General features: G+C 38.3%; 1 protein-coding gene and 1 long non-coding RNA gene across 20 annotated transcripts in view; one reads left to right on the top strand and one right to left on the bottom strand.

Annotated features, from left to right (window-relative positions):
• Positions 1 to 18,001, bottom strand: part of GRM7 (glutamate metabotropic receptor 7) — an 888,361-nt gene that overhangs the window by 205,162 nt on the left and 665,198 nt on the right. The window lies entirely within an intron of this gene.
• LOC110742247 lies at positions 1,169 to 15,910 on the top strand. Of its 5 annotated transcripts, XR_004181806.1 has the most exons (4): positions 1,169 to 1,463; positions 12,374 to 12,442; positions 15,385 to 15,501; positions 15,650 to 15,910. It is a non-coding gene; the product is annotated as an uncharacterized LOC110742247 (long non-coding RNA). The 5 variants fall into 5 exon arrangements; XR_002519699.2 differs by lacking the exon at positions 12,374 to 12,442; XR_004181805.1 differs by lacking the exons at positions 1,169 to 1,463; positions 12,374 to 12,442 and adding an exon at positions 13,634 to 13,688.

The raw sequence follows: 18,001 nt of genomic DNA on the forward strand, positions 1-18,001 counted from the left end.
AGGAGGCCAATAGGAGCCAAATGAGCCTCTGCATTTGGCTTCCTCAATGACAGATGGCTGCCCCCAAGCTAGTGATCCAAGAGAGAAAGCAATGTAGAAGTCATGCTGTCTGTTATAACCTAGCCTCAGCAGTGACATCCTATCACCTCTGCCATATTCTGTTGGTTGCACAGACCAATCCTGATACATTAGAGGAACAGATTACACAAGGGCATAAATACCAAATACTATGAGGCAGAGATTTTTAAGGGTTATCTTGTTGGCTGGCTTCCACGTGTCCCCAGAATTAGTCCTTATGTAATGAGAAATAGGAGTCATTGGATAATATCCCAGTTTTTGTTCCTTACTGAGACAATTCCAAGTTGTGTCCTACAAAGCTCTTCATGTAGATCCTGGTGAACTGAAGTCCGAGCTACCAATAGTGGTAATAGTTATTGGTTATCTTCTGTTCCCCATTATCTTACCATGCTTCCTGGGATTATCTAACAACTGGTAAGTGATCTCAAACTTATTCAGAAACACAAAGTAAGATAGCTAAAAAGGAGCAGACTTCAGAAACCAAGTCCCATATTCTGATTCCAAAGCCCATTATCTGAGCCACCACACACTTTTGGTACTAGGAGTGGGTTAAAAAGAGTTAGAAACATATGCCTACCATTCTTGTACACTGTCTCCCAAGAAGTCCTGTTAGAGGAGCACCAGTTTCTCTCCTTAAACATCCTGAGGAGCAGGGCTCCTATGAACCCACATGTAGATGTTTAAAAGGCACTTCCCACCTTACGCAGTTGTAGACCCCTGGATTTGTGACTTGCAGGTGGATAATGTCCTTGTGGGATGATGCTTTACTCGGGGTGGACACAAGTATCTGCCAAGGTGCATGATTGGACAAGTAAAACATGGGCTGGATTGAAATCCCCTTTGGACTCTGTAGTTTGGGTAACTTACACAGTATCTTCATTGAGTAAAATTCCCCAGGTATGTTTTCTGCACTATTCTACGGTTAGAGCAATATTAATTGTTAGTCCCCCTGTGCATGAAGAGTAAAGAGTCCAGTTTTTCAATGCCTGACAGAGACGCCTACTATGAAAGGAAGGAAATTAGAGCAGATGGAAGTTAAGTGTTCTTCCCCTTACTGCAAAGGCAGTAATTGGAAGAGCTGTCAGTTGAATTATGGAGGAAGCCAGGTGAACGGTGGTGCCTCCTGTGTCTATGGTTCTGAGCTTCCCTTGGGCCTACCATGATTTCTAAGCCTTCTGCACGCCCAGTAGTGGTCACTTCCGCCAGTGCCTAGGACTACTTTATAACTATATTATATATATTTTTTTAACTAAAGCAATCAATCCTCTTGGTTATCATCCTAATGTTCATTATTTCCCCTATCTGTTCCAAATGAAACCCTTTTTTTTTTTCTTTTTTCTTTTTTCCAGGTATCCATCCTCCTCCAGTTGCATCAGCCCTGTCAGGTGGGTTCTCTGTGTCAGTTATGATTGTCTCATTTCCTGAGACACTATTAGTTTGGGGGATTGGTATATACAAGATTCTAACAAAAGACTCCCTTAAACATGCAGAGAATATTTGGGAAAGTTTTCTCACTTTAAAAAGACACATAGGTAGAAATGTCAATTGATCCGTCAGTTCATGGTCATTTCTGGATGTACTGATACTCCCACAAATACCCAACAGTAAGAGAAGTTAGCTGAAGGACACATAGCAGTGGAAGAGTGGAAAGAGGGCAATAACCTGCATATGCATTCTCATGACATTGGAATGTGGAATCAACCACCCCCCAGAACACCCTATGATGTTCCCATTATATAAGAAAATGCATTTCCTTAATAGCTGTGTTTTCCTATTGCCAAAGATTTCTCGACAGAGTCACCAGCTGTGACACCCCTGGATTTCCACATATTGTATTCTATTTTTACTTACTTGTCATACTGCCAATAACTAGATATATACTCTGTAAAGACAAGGAGTGGGTCTTCAACTATATATTCCCTATAAAATTAAGGGCCCTGTTTATTAGAGCTCCTGAATAAGTGGAATAACCACAACCACTGAATTCTAACTCACACTTTAAAGGGACTTTTTCAGGTGAAATGAAACACTTGAATTCTGGGTGGGACCTTGGAAATGTTATTTCTGAGTCTCTGTTTCCTCATCTAAGAAATGGGAGATAGTAAACACAGTGGTTAAAAACACAAGATACAGAATTACCCAGACATGGGTTCAAATCTTGATTCTATAATACTGTAACAGGGTAAGTTTCTTCACTTCTCCATGCCACAGTTTTCTCATGTGTAGAATTAGGCAATAGTACATATCTCAAAATGTGGTTGTAAGGCTTCAATGAGATTGTATATTTAAAGTATTCACACTTTTGGCTGGGCGCCGTGACTCACGCCTGTAATCCCACCATTTTGGAAGGCTGAAGAAGGCAGATTACTTGAAATCAGGAGTTCAAGATCAGCCTGGCCAATATGTTGAAACCCTGGCTCCACTAAAAATAGATAAAATTAGCCAGGTGTGGTGGTGTGTGCCTGTGGTCCCAGCTACTCAGGGGAACTGAGACAGGAGAATCACTTGACCTGGGAGGCAGAGGTTGTAGTAAGCCAAGGTTGTGCCACTGAACTCCAGCCTTGGTAAAAGAGTGAGACTCCATCTCAAAAAACAAACAAACAAACAAAACAACAACAACAACAAAATATTTAGCCTTTTTTATGTCACATTTTAAATACTGAACTGATAAATCACTGGTTGGTTTGCTGTATGAGCATGCTAAAATGTACAACATAACATTTACCACGTGGTAGGAATGTAGTAAATCAGTAAGCAAAAAATTGCAGATATGAGTCTTGGCTATGAGGCTGAGATGGCACAGCTCCTATTACCCTTTGGAATTAGGGAAAGTTGGCAGTTGAACGTAGGCCATGGCAGTATCTCTTACCAGTGGGAATTAAATATTGATTTCATTTTCACTTCATTGAGTCTCCTATTGATTTCAACAAGGAAGATGACAGTCAAACACTAAACAGACACTCAGTAAATAACAGGAAAGTTTGCTTTTACTTCAGGATTGGGGTTTCCTCTGGATTGCCAGAGCCCTTTTGTGAGGCTACACAGCATATTGGAGATCCTGGCTTGCTCCTTGGGGCCACAGGCATAGAGATGAATTAGCCATCATAGTTGCCCTGAAGGACCTAAGATTCTCTAAACACTGCTTTAGTTGTGTCCCAGAGATTCTGGTGCATTGTGGTCCTTGTTTTCATTGGTTTCGAAGAACTTATTTATTTCTGCCTTAATTTTGTTATTTACCCAGTAGTCATTCAGGAGCAGGTTGTTCAGTTTCCATGTATTTGTGCGGTTTTGAGTGAGTTTCTTAATTCCGAGTTCTAATTTGATTGCACTGTGGTCTAAGAGAATGTTTGTTATGATTTCTGTTCTTTTGCATTTGCTGAGGAATGTTTCACTTCAGATTATGTGGTCAATTTTAGAATAAGTGCGATGTGGTCCTGAGAAGAATGTATATTCTGCTGATGTGTGATGGAGAGTTCTGTAGATATCTATTAGGTCTGCTGGGACCAGAGCGGAGTTTGAGTCCTGAATATCCTTGTTAATTTTCTGTCCTGTTGATCTGTCTAATACTGACAGTGGGGTGTTAAAGTCTCCCATTATTATTGTGTGGGAATCCAAGTCTCTTTGTACGTCTCTAAGAACGTACTTTATGAATCTGGGTGCTCCTGTATTGGGTGCATATGTATTTAGGGGAGTCAGCTCTTCTTGTTGCATTGATCTCTTTACCATTATGTAATGCCCTTCTTTGTTTTTTTTTTTTGTTGTTGTGTGTTTTTTTTTTTAAATCTTCATTGGTTTAAAGTTTGTTTTATCAGACACTAGGATGGCAACCTTTTTTTTTTTTTTTTTCTTTCCATTTGCTTGGTAAATATTCCTCCATGCCCTTATAGCACGAAATGCCCACAGGAGAAATCAGGAAAGATCTAAAATTGACACCCTAACATCACAATTAAAAGAACTAGAGAAACAAGAGCAAACAAATTCAAAAGCTAGCGGAAGACAAGAAATAACGAAGAGCAGAACTGAAGGAGATAGAGACACAAAAATCCCTTCAAAAAATCAATGAATCTAGGAGCTGGTTTTTTGAAAAGATTAATAAAATAGATAAACTGCTAGCCAGAATAATAAAGAAGACAAGAGAGAAGAATCAAATAGACACAATAAAAAATGATAAAGGGGATATCCACCACTGATCCCACAGAAATACAAACTACCATCAGATAATACTATAAATATCTCTACGCAAATAAACCAGAAGGTCTAGAAGAAATGGATAAACTCCTGGACACATACACCCTTTGAAACTAAACCAGGAAAAAGTTGAATCCCTGAATAGACCAATAACAAGTTCTAAAATTGAGGCAGTAATTAATAAGCTACCAACCGAAAAAAGCCCATGACCAGAGAGATTCACAGCCAAATTAATTCTACCAGAGGTACAAAGAGGAGCTGGTACCATTCCTTCTGAAACTCTTCCGAACAATAGAAAAAGAAGGACTCCTCCCTAACTCATTTTATGACGCCAGCATTATCCTGATTACCAAAACCTGGAAGAGACATAACAAAAAAGGAAAATTTCAGTCCAACATCCCTGATGAACATCTATACAAAAATCCTCAATAAAATACAGCAGCACACTCAGTAAACTAGGTATTGATGGAACACGTCTCAAAATAATAAGAGCTATTTATGGCATACCCACAGATAATAACATACTGAATGGGTAAAAGTTGGAAGCATTCCCTTTGAAAACTAGCATAAGACAAGGATGCCCTCTCTCCCCACTCCTATTCAAGGTAGTATTGGAGGTTCTACCCAGGGCAATCAGGCAAGAGAAAGAAACAAAGGGTATTCAAATAGGAAGAGAGGAAGTCAAATTGTCTCTGTTTGCAGATTACATGATCCTCTATTTAGAAAACCTCATCTTCTCAGCCTAAAATCTCCTTAAGCTGATAAGCAACTTCAGCAAAGTCTCAGGATACAAAATCAATATGCAAAAATCACAAGCATTCCTATATACCTATAATAGAGAGCCAAATCATAGTGAACTCCCATTGACAACTGCTATAAGAGAATTAAATACCTAGGAATACAACTTACAAGGGATGTGAAGGACCCCTTGAAGGAGAACTACAAACTGCTGCTCAAAAAAATAAGAGATGACACAAACAAATGGAAAAACATTCCATGCTCATGGATAAGAAGAATCAATATTGTGAAAATGACCATACTGCCCAAACTAATCTACAGATTCATTGCTAGCCCCATCAAGCTACCAATGACTTTCTTCACAGTATAAGAAAAAATTACTTTAAATTTCATATGGAACCAAAATAGACCCCTCATAGCCAAGACAATCCTAAGCAAAAGGAACAAAGCTGGAAGCATCCTGCTACCTGACTTCAAACTATACTACAAGGCTACAGTAACCAAAACAGTATGGTACTGGTGCCAAAACAGAGATATAGACCAATGGAACAGAAAAAAAAGGCCTCAAATATAATGTCACACATCTACAACCATCTGATATTTGACAAACCTGACAAAAACAAGCAATGGGGAAAAGATTCCCTATTTAATAAATGGTGTTGGGAAAACTGGCTAGCCAGTTGCAGAAAACTGAAACTGGACCTCTTCCTTACACTTTATACAAAAAATTAACTCAAGATGGATTAAAGACTTAAACATAAGACCTGAAACATAAAAACCCTAGAAGAAAACCTAGTCAATACCATTTAGGACATAGGCATAGGCAAAGGCTTCATGACTAAAACAACAAAAGCAATTGCAACAAAAGCCAAAATTGACAAATTGAATCTAATTAAACTAAAGAGCTTCTGCACAGCAGAAGAAACTATCATCAGAGTGAACAGGCAACCTACAGAATGGGAGAAAATTTTTGTAACCTATCCATCTGACAAAGGGCTAATATCCAGAATCTACAAAGAAACAACTGTACAAGAAAAAAACAAATAGCCCCACCAAAAAGTGGGTGAAAGATAAGAACAGACACTTCTCAAAAGAAGACATTTATGTGGCCAACAAACATATGAAAAAAAAAGCCCATCAACACTGATCATTAGAGAAATGCAAATCAAAACCACAATGAGCTACCATCTTACACCAGTTATAATGGTGATCATTAAAAAGTTAGCCAACAACAGATGCTGGAGAGAATGTGGAGAAATAGGAACACTTTTACACTGTTGGTAGGAGTATAAACTAGTTCAACCATTTTGGAAGACAGTGTGGCAATTCCTCAAGGATCTATAACCAGAAATACCATTTGACCCAGCAACCCCATTGCTAGGTATATACCCAAAGGATTATAAATCATTCTACTATAAAGACACATGCACATATATGTTTATTTCAGCACTGTTCACAATAGCAAAGTCTTGGAACCAACCCAAATGCCCATCAATGATAGACTGGATAGAGAAAATGTGGCACATATACACCATAGGGAACACTATGCAGCCATATAAAGGATGACTTCATGTCCTTTGCAGGGACATGGATGAAGCTGGAAACCATCATTCTCAGCAAACTAACACAGGAACAGAAAACTAAACACCGCATGTTATCACTTATAATTGGGAGTTGAACAATGAGAACACATGGACACAGGGAGGGGAACATCACACACTGGGGCCTGTTGTGGGGTGGGGAGCTAGAGGAGGGATAGCATTAGGAGAAATACCTAATGTAGATGACGAGTTGATGCGTGCAGCAAACCACCATGGCACATGTATACCTATGTCACAAACCTACACATTCTGCACGTCCCAAAACTTAAAGTATAAAAATAAATATATAAAATGTTGAACTGACAAAAAAAAAGAAAAGAACCTAACAGCCAGTGGTCTTCTGAGTTAAAACAACAACAACAACAACAGCTTATTTGTTCACCAGGTTAAGTCTTTTGAGAATGGCCATAATTTTTCAGTCATGCCAGGAGTGGTCATTCTTTGGACAGGGCTGGTAGGGGTACCAGGATCAAGGGTTTGATTAGACATTGAGGATCGAGAGTAGAAACAATAAAAACAATATCTTAAGGCAGGCTGATCAACCTTGAGCAAAATGCAAAGGTGTTCATGCATTCAGGGAATCATACAGGCAGTGGGCTAGGAACCAAGTTATGAGAACTAAGGAGAGTCTGTGTAAAAGCTATGGAGCAAGAATATTTGACAATAAGTGTTCATTAAGAGTCTCTATAATGTTAATGACCTTGACCTAATAATTCTACTTGAGACTCTCTCCTAAACAAATAAAGAATTTCTGCCCGTATAACAAACTTCCCTTGCAGTATCTCCTTGCTATGCCAAACCCCAAAACTTGAATGGATGTGTGAATAGACAGTTGGCTTGGTAGGTGAATAGATGGATTCTTTCATTTCAAAGTGCCTCTTAAGAACCAGAAGCTATCATAAAGTTTCCTTCAACAAACATTAACTGAAACCTATCATGTGTCAGTAATTAGGCTACATACTGGAGATGTATTAATTCACTGCAATAATCATTTGATGACTAATAGGAGCTTGGCACCATTCTAGACAATAAGACGCTTATAATACAGGGCTCTCAAACTTTACCACAAAATATTTTTGAAAGATTCTTGTCAAATATTCAGTTTCCAGACTTCCACACCCCACTGACAACATTAGACAGATAAAGACAGATAACTAACAAAAAAGTTCTTAAGTTTGACACCTGACTAATTAGATATCTACACAACATGCTACCCAACAATTACAGAATATGGGTTCTTCCCACCCCAATACTCTAAGATTGACCATGTGCAATGTCATTAAGCAAGTCTCAATAAATTTAAAAAAAATTAATCATAACAAGCATATTCTCAGATCACAGTGGAATAAAAATAGAAATCAATACTAGAGGAACTCTCAAAACCACACAATTACACGAATTGTCCTGAATAAATTTTGAGTGAACAACAAAATTAGGGCAGAAATAAAAAAAATTATTTGAAAAAAATGAAAATGCAGACACAACATACCAAAACCTCTGATACGTGGCAAAAGCAGTGTTTAGAGGAAAGTTTATAGTGCTAAATGCCTACATCAAAAAGAAAGATCTCAAATTGACAATTTACCCTTGCATCTAAAGAGACTATAAAAACCAGAACAAACTAAACACAAAGCTAGCGGAAGAAAAAAAAATAACTAAAAGCAGAGCAGAAATAAATAAAACTGAGATCCCAAAAATCATACATAGGATCAATGAAGTTTTGAAAAGTTGGTTCTTTGAAAGTGTAAACAATAGACCACTAGTTGGATTAACAAGGTAAAAAGAAGACTCAAATGAGCAAAATCAGAAATAGTGAAAGGGACATGACAACCAATTCCACAGAAATACGAAAGATCCTCAGAGACTATTATGAACACCTTTATAAACGCAAACAAGAAAATCTAGAGAAAATTAATAAGTTCCTGAAAATACACAACCTTCCAAGATTTAATCAGGAAGAAACTGAAATCCTGAACAGACCAATAATGAGTTCTATAATTGAATTAGTAATAAAAAATCTACCAACCGAAAAAGGCCCTGGACCATATGGATTAACAGCTGAATCCCACCAGATGTACAAAGAAGAGCTGGTACCAATCCTACTGAAACTATACCACAAAACTAAGGAGGAGAGATTTCTCTCTAACTTATTCTGTGAAACCAGTAGTATACTTATACTAAAATCTGGCAAAGATGCAACAAAAAAATAAAACAATGGGTCAGTATCCCTGATTAACATAGATGTAGCAATTATCAACAAACTACCAGCAAACTGAAACCAGCAGCACATCAAAAAGTTAATTCAACACAATAAAATGGGCTTTATTTCTGGCATGCAAGTTTAGTTCAACATACACAAGTCAATAAATGTGATTTACCACATAAACAGAACAACAACAAAAAAAAACATGCAATCATCTCAATAGACGCAGGAAACACATTTGATAATATTTAACATCTTTTCATGATAAAAACTCTAAAAAACTAGGCTTCAAAGGAACACTCCTCAAAATAATGAGTCTTTTATGACAAACCCATAGCCAATATCATACTAAAACAGCAACAGATTGAAGTATTCCCCCTAAGAACTGGAACAAGACAAGGATGTCTACTCTCTCACTCCCATTCAATGTAACACTGGAAGTCCTAGCCAGAGCCATCAGGAAAGACAAAGAAATAAAAGGTATCCAAACAGGAAAAGAGGAAATCAAATCATTTCTCTTCACTGATGATATGATTCTACATGTTGGAAACTGTATAGACTCCATAAAAAAGACTCCTAGATCGAACAAACAATTTCAGTAAAGTTTTAGGATACAAGATCAATGTAAAAAAATCAGTAGCATTTCTATACACCAATAACATTCAAGCTGAAAGCAAAATCAAGAATATAATCCCATTTACAATAGCCACAAAAGAATAAAATACCTACAAATACTTGTAACCAAGGAGGTGAAAGATCTCTAGAAAATTATAAAAAATTGCTGAAATAAATCATAGAAAACAAAAACAAATGAAAAAATGTCCAATTTTTATGGATTGGAAGAATGGATATTGTTAAAATGTTCATACTGCTCAAAGCAATGTATGGATTCAATGCTATTCCTATCAAATTACCAACATCATTTTTCACAGAATTAGAAAAAACAATTCTAAAATTTTTATAGAACTAAAAAGAGTCACAACAGACAAAGAAATCTGAAGTAAAAAGAACAAAGCCAGATGCATCACATCACCTGACTTCAAACTACAAGGCCACAGTAACCAAAACAACATGGTACTGTTAAGAAAAAAAAAAAGGCACATAAACCAATAAAATGTAAGAAACTCAGAGGAAAAGCCACACACCTACAATCAACTTATCTTTGACAATGTTGATAAAAATAAACAATAGGGAAAGGACTTCCTATTCAATAAATGGTGCTGAGAAAATTAGCTAACCATATGCAGAAGCGTAAAACTAGACCTCTACCTCTCACCACATACAAAAGTTAACTCAAGATAAATTAAAAACTGAAATGTTAAAACCTCCAACTATAAAAATCCCAGAAGAAAACCTAGGAAATACTCTCCTGGACATCAGCTTAGGCAATGAATTTATGACTAAGTCCTCAAAAGCAAACAAAACCAAAAATCGTCAGTTAAGAACTAATTAAACTAAAGAGCTTTTGCACAGCAAAAGAAACTACCAATGGAGTAAACAGACAACTTACAAAATTGGACAAAGTATTTGTAAACTAAGCATTCAACAATGGACTGATATCCATAATCTAGAAGAAACTTAAATCAACAAGAAAAAAAAATATTAAAAAGTGGGCAAAGAACATGAACAGCCACTTCTTAAAATAAGGCATGCAAGCAGCCAATAAGTACAGGAAAAAAAGCTTTACATCACCAGTTAGTGGGGAGACACTAATCAAAACCACTATGTGATACCTTCTCACACCAGTCAGATGTCTGTTATTAAAAGGTCAAAAAATAACAGATGTTGGCAAGATTGCGGAGAAAAGGGAACACTTATACACTGTTGGCATGATTAGTTCAGACATTGTGGAAAGTAGTTTGGAGATTTCTCAAAGAACTAAAGATAGAACTACCATTCAACCCAGTAATCCCATTACTGGGTATCTACCCAAAGAAAAATAAATCATGCTATCAAAAAGACACATGAATGCATATGTTTATCACAGTAGCACAGACTTAAATTAATTCTGGTGCCCATCAGTGGTGGATTGGATTAAAAAATACAGTACATATATGCCAAGGAATACTAGGCAGCCATAAAAAAGAACAAAATCATTTCTTTTGTAGGAACATGGATGCAGCTGGAGGCTATTATCCTAAGTGAATTAATACATAAATAAAAAACCAAATATCACATGTTCTCACTTATAAGTGGGAGCTAATCATGGATACACATGGACATAAAGATGAAAACAATAGTCACCGAGGAATCAAAAAGTGGGGAGGACGAGAGGAGGAAAAGGACTGAAAAACTTCCCACAGGGTACTGTGTTCCTTATTTGGGTGATGGAGTCAGTAGAAACCCCAACCTCAGCATCATTCAATATACCCCTGTAACAAACCTGCACATGTACCCACTAAATAATTCATTCATACATGCATACATATGAACATAAAAATGTAAAAATTCCATTCCCAGCTAGGCTCTGTGATGGATGCCTATAATTCCAGCTACTTGAGAACCTGAAGCAGGAGGATCACTTGAGTCTAGGAGTTTGAAACCAGCCTGGGTAATACAGGGAGACCCTGCAAAACAAATCAGTATCCTGTACTCCATTCCTAAAGATTTGGATTCAGTTCCCCTGGACTGGAACCCAATACACTGTATTTTTAACACCAGAGAATTCTGACACCTGTGTCCCATAGACTTTCTTTGAGGATCAGTGAATAGTGATTGAGAGTATCATCTGAATTCACTTAGGGCTCATGCTGAATTCTCAGATCCAGCACCCTCCTAGTCTCCATGATCTCTCTAGGAGCAAGATAGAAGAAGAGGGGCTTTTTGTGGCACCCACTGGAATTTATTACCTTGAAAAAGCATTAACAACAAAACCCAGAAACCTATGTTGAGAGATTAAACCACAGTTATCCTCAAAGTCTTGAAATTGTATAAAGTCCTCTATTTTTCTCAAAGTCCTATTTCCTGGAATCCTTCTTCTCCCCATCCCTGTATTTCCATATCTGTCCTTAATCCCTACTATATCCTGACCCACCTATATGCTAATACAACAGTGGCCATGCCAGTCACAAAGGCAAAATTTGATGACTAGTTTTTCTAAAACAGTCTCTTGTTGAGATCTTGAAGATTTCCTCTCGTTTCTTAATGTCTTTTTTTGATGATATCATTGTCAGGAAAGTACATCCCTTGTAGTCTTCCCAGGTTTGCTCATTTCCCTCAAATTTAAATGATGCATACTTTAAAAAAGCACATTTATTATGTAAGTGCTATTAGCTTTGACCTTTGATCCACATGATGGAATACAGCAGGAGTGTACACTTCTACCAGCTCAGATATGCCTGCTTACCAGTCTGCATTAAAGTCCGGCCTAGCAAAACAGAGTGCATATTGCTAGCAAAACTTACTTCCATATTCTTGTAGGTTCCGTTTGTTACAAGCAACCAGGAAGCCTGGTTTCAAGGATTAATTAGGGACATGGGGAGAGGAAATAGGCAATTTCACTAAGGAAAAAATTTTTTCTGTATATCAATTGACCCTTCTCCTTTTCTGATCTTTTTGTTGAAAGGCACAATGGGAGGCAACTGATGATAGTACCTTATCATGGAGTCATGGGAGAATATAAGAAGGAAATGCAGTAAGTTGGAGAAAAAAGAAAAGAAACATGAATGTCTTCATTAGCTCAGCCTAGTGTAATAAAATACTATAGATTAAATACAACAGAAATTGCTTGAACAACAGAAATTTCTTTTTCCTGGCTCTGAAGGCTGAGAAGTCTAAGATCAAGGTGCTGGCCTATTCATACAAGAGTCTTTCTGTCTGGAGGGCAGCTGCCTTCTTGCTGCATCCTTACATGCAGAGAGAAAGAAAAGGAGAGAGGAGAAGAGAGAGCACTACCTCTCTATTGTTTCCCTTCTTTTAAGAATACTAATCCCATCATAAGGGGCACAGCTTTATTACCTCATCAAACCCTAAGTACCTCCCAAAGACCTCATCTCAAAAATAGCATACATTAGGGGTTAGGGCTTTGACGTACAAATTTCAGAGACACAGCTCAGTTCATAGCCATGAATTTCACAGGCCATTCTGCCACCTACCAGTCTGTGACCTTGACATGTTACTTAATTCTTTCAGTCTTCTACAAATCTGGAGAAATGAACTTGAGACGAAGTGAAAGTATTCTGGAAGTCTTGGGATGTAGACACAGATGTAACTACATCATAAATTTGTGGAAAGAAATTTTCTGGCAACCAGATATAAGTGTGGATGTGGGGAGAATGTCAGCGGGTAGAGGCATAAACTGACCTCTGGAGGTGGGGAGGAGGGCAGGTGTCATAGCCCTACAAGGCAGTAGCAATGAGTCTGTAAATGGAAACGTAAGTACAGAGAAGATGATACATGTGGAAGTACAAAGAAACATCTCAAGTTCCTGGGAGAATTGTTGAAACAGAAAAAGAAGAGCAGGAACCTTTGACTGCTGTTCATTGCCTGTTTTTAGTTTATTCAAACTGTAGACTTCCTCCCCCTACCCTCAGTTGATTGCATTTGTACTTAAAGATGATATAGAATGACACAGGATTCAAATTACTAGATTTTAAAAGGCAAGGTCCAGTCATATTACAATGATTTTGATCAGAAAGAGCCAGCCTATTCCACATTTTCCCCTTTTTTCCAGGTTAGACAAAGATTTCAGAGGCTACGGTCTAACACAAACCTGAACAGGCCTATGAACCTCCAAAATGAGCTGGGAGAAAGGGCAGCTGGAACCCTATATGAGTCACTTTCCAGGGTAAAGCCCAAGGGAGAGTGAGATTCTGAGTTCCACACTCCAACACAGAGAAGGAACAATAGAATAGAACTGTCCATGTGGCATGTGGAGACAGGTAGGGCTCAAGGGACTTCATCTGCCTCCCTTCCCTCCATTCAGAATTGGGGAGCTATAAATGATTTTGCCTGCAGAAACTGGTGAAATAATTTGTCCCCACTGAGTTTCTATGTGTCTACTTGGGAAAGCTACTCAGTATTCTTTTTGTTATCTAAAGATCATAGCAATACCTGAGAGGCAGACCTGAGAATATCGTTTGGTGAGGTTCATCAGACATGAATTCATGTCTAGAAAGAGGTATTATACATCTCCAGTATTTCATGTGGAGGGAAAATGATTGTCTTAGTCCATTACAGCTGCCATCACACAATACTATTAACTCAGTGGTAATGTAGTTCTCATAATTCCGAAGGTTGAGAAGTCCCAAATCAAGTTGCTGGCAGATTCAGTGTCTGGTGAGAGTCTGCTTTCTGATTCCTAGATGTTGCCTTCTCACTGTGACCTCACATGGTAGAAGGGGCAAGGGATCTTCCTTGCATCTCTTTTCTAAGGGCATTAATCACATTCACAAGGGCTTGCCTTCAGACCTAACCATCTCCCCGAAGGCCTCACCTTCTACTACCATCACCTTGGGGATTAGGATTTCAACATGTGAATTTTAAGGGGACAAAAACATTTAGACCACAGCAATGACCAAGAACTGTGGCTTTACCTGGCCATGTACCAAGGCCAGGGGAACATCTATGGCACCAGGAACCTGGGAAAAGATGGTAAGCCGGGAGACTGGCCTGCTCAACATCAGGTTCCACCACCCAGTGAAACAGGAAGCTCAAACTACTAATATACATTTATTCATTCAAAATAATTATTTGCACACCTGAGTTTCTGGACTGATACTTCTACGTACTACAACTGAACAATTATTATCAGTTTGACCCATAAGGAACAATAAAACCTGGGTCAGAACGCAGCTACAGCTCAGAATTTGAGTTGGGGGTCAGGGAAGGTATAGTAGGCATCAAAGGAAAATGGAAAGAATCTGGGATACGTTAGAAATGGAGATCCTCAAGCTTTAAATGTATTGCAGGGTGTGCAGCAAGGATGTGAAAACTAGAGTTGCCTTCACAATGAAGTGTCATACTATGTATGAGCTGACAGAAGCATTTCTGATGCCCCACTCAGGAAAATACACGAGTTGGATGATTTCCCTCAGGGAAATGGGATCTATTTTAAATGGGAATCTGAATGCTACAATTACAGCTCAGTTGTCTGTGTAACAACATTATGAGTCTTAAACAAGGGCACAATATGAATCAGGCCCCAGGGAACCTATCTTCTACACCCTGATCCACCTTACAAAATAAAAGGGTTCGGTATTCTTTTTGCTATCTAAAGAGCATAGCACGCCTGGCTAGCTAAGTAGCTAAGCAACTAACTAGTAGAATGTGAACTTGTGTTAGAGTTAGTTCTGAGTTTTAGGTATTTTATCATGATGAACAAGATTAAAAAAGATTAAAAGTCCCATGGTGGTCGTTTTTTTTTCAGGTCTAGAGAGTCATTTGAATTTAGAACATAAAGAAGCCAAAATATAGGAGAATTAAATGATGCAAGAAAGACCAGAAGTTAGGAGAATTAGTAAGGGCAAGATAGGACTTTTATATGTCTAAGCTGGCTGACCACAAAAGTGGCTCTTAAACCTGTTAATTCAACAAGAACTTGCCTGCCTCTTTCTTGTCTTCCTGCCTTTCCTTTAGGACTCCAGCAACCAAGGATAATGAGATTACCAAGCTCTTCTGGGAAGACAATGTGTTCCAACGATGGCCCATTCCACATGCTTTCTTTATATGAGTGACACTCCTGTCTATCCACAGGTGAGATCTATGTACCTCTCCTTTGATCTGGGTGGGGGATTAAGATTATTTCATCCAACAGACTACGGTAGAAATGATGCCATATTGTTTTCCAAGACTGAATCCTTGGGCTATATCTTCCACCTGTCTCTCTTGATCGCATTCTTAGAAACGTCGTCCCTAAGCAACCAGCAACCATGCTGTGAAGAAGCATAAAGCAGCCTAGACAGACAGATGACATGCATAGGCTCACATGGGGTGGAATTGAGGTCCTCAGCCAGCAGCCAGCCTCAACCACCAGCCCAGTGAGTGAACGAAGCTTCAAATGATTCTACCGCTCAGCCTTTCATCCACTTCAGCTGTTGCAATGTAGAGCTAAGACAGGTTATCCCCACTAAATCCTGCCCAAATTACAGATTAATGAGCAAAACCAATTTGTCTTGTTTGAAGTTACTAAGGATCAGAACAATTTTTTTATACTAAAGGTAACTGTTACTGAGAAACAGGTCTCAGGTGCCTGACATTACTCACACAAAATGATATAAATTTATTTTGAGATCATCAAAAAGTGACTCTAATTTTGCTTCATTGTTAACTTGGAATTATCTATGACCTCTTTAACTCCATGCCTTCTGCCCCAGTAAATTGCAAATAAATGAATGGTATTATGTGAATTGAATATTAAGGTTAACTGAGAAGTCCCATGTAACAGCAAAAGTTCTAGACCCAGCCTGTGTCCCAGATCAACAGACAGAGCTCGAGCAGGAAAGAAAATATAATGGCTAAATATGTTTGGTTCTTTCTTTTTTTTTTTTTTAGACAGGGTCTCTCTGTCAACCAGCCTGGAGTGCAATTGTGCTATCTCAGCTCACTGCAGCCTCCACCTCCTGAGTTTAAGCAATTCTCCTGCCTCAGTCTCCCAAATAGTTGGGATTACAGGCATGCCTGGCTAGCTAAGTATATTTTATAGTGAAAGTAAAAGCTGTTCAGTTCTACCAAGAAATGGTTTACTTGAGTGAAAAGAATAGTAATTGTATAGTGAAAAAAACTGGATTGATATTTTCACACTGTCATTTTCTAGCTGAGCAAGTCACTTAATTTATCCAGGCCTCAGTTTCCTCAAATGCAAAACTGAGTGGAGAATAATGCCAGATTGTCAGAGTTCTTGTGAAGATTTAATTCAATGGATTAACAGATGGAAAAGTGCTCTAGATTGTTACATAAAAGAAAATAATGAATGAGAATTATTTAAATATTTTTAAAAAGGACCAGCTAAATCTTAAATGATAAAACTGCCAGCTAAATCTTAACATTAATCAGAGGTCTAGTTTTCACTTAGGAAAATTGAGGACTTATTTCATTAACCGATATTTAGAGGCATTACATGAAAGTTATTTTCCATTTACTGATAACCATCTTATTAATTTCTATTTGGGCAGCTATGGTTTTAAATTTGTCTGGCTTCTTAGAGTTTGATCAGCCGATGTTTGGCTGTTAGCCAAAACATAAGCTACAGGGAACAAGAGCTGGCAGCTCTGGTATTATGTTTTTGATGTTTGAAAAACCCAGTCAGTTTAGAAGGTTTTTTAAAAAAGCATTTTAATATCAGTGAATTAACAGCTTAATGTCAGGAACAAGGTAGAATCAGAGAGAGAAACCTTGATATGAAACCTTTTCCTAGGAAGAGAGGAAAGATCACAGTAACTGAAACGTTTTTATACTCTTGTTTAAAACCTATCATACCTGAATTAAATAAGGTGTCATGGCGGACAGAATGAGGAAGCTTAATCTGTGATGCTTTCTAATGCACTTTACGTAAGAACCATCAAATGGCATTAACTTGCAACTGCCTTCACCCTGGCCTTAATTTTGCAGAACTTCCATTGTCATAGTTACAATTCCCTGACCCCTTGGAAATGCTGCCAAGGCCTTCCTGGTTGAAGACACTGAAGCCTGTTGCTGAAAAAGGAATCACACCACAGTTCTCTTGGGGCTTGTGCTCTCGTGGGAACTAAAGCCCCACAGTTCTTACAAGGGAGGTCCAGAAGCCATGCCTATGAGCTTTACAAGACTGTCTGAGAAATCAATTATCCTCACCATAGTGGATAGAAGCAGGAGTGGGATCTCAGCAGACTGCAGCCACCCCAACCAAGTCCTCTTTTATGACAAAATGAGTGAAACATCACACGTTGGCATTTTAGAGGCTACCTCTGGGTTTTACCAATTAGATGTAAGGGTCCTGAGCCACAGTAAATATGCACTTTGGGCAGCAGTTCAAATCCCACCTCTGTCACATGTCAGTTGGATGAGCTTGGGAAAACTACTTAAGTTAAAATCTGGTGATAAAAGAAGTTCAAAATGTATTGAACCATTATGAAGATGAACTAGGATAATCCCTAAACAGTGTTAATACCTGGCCCGTATAAGCCCTAAAAGGCAATCAGCAGCTGGTATCAGAAAAATAATAACCAGCCAGGCATGGTGGCTCATGCCTGTAATCCCAGCACTTTGGGAGTCCAAG

This window comes from Papio anubis, chromosome 2 (assembly GCF_008728515.1).
Source record: "Papio anubis isolate 15944 chromosome 2, Panubis1.0, whole genome shotgun sequence".
Taxonomy (NCBI): domain Eukaryota; kingdom Metazoa; phylum Chordata; class Mammalia; order Primates; family Cercopithecidae; genus Papio; species Papio anubis.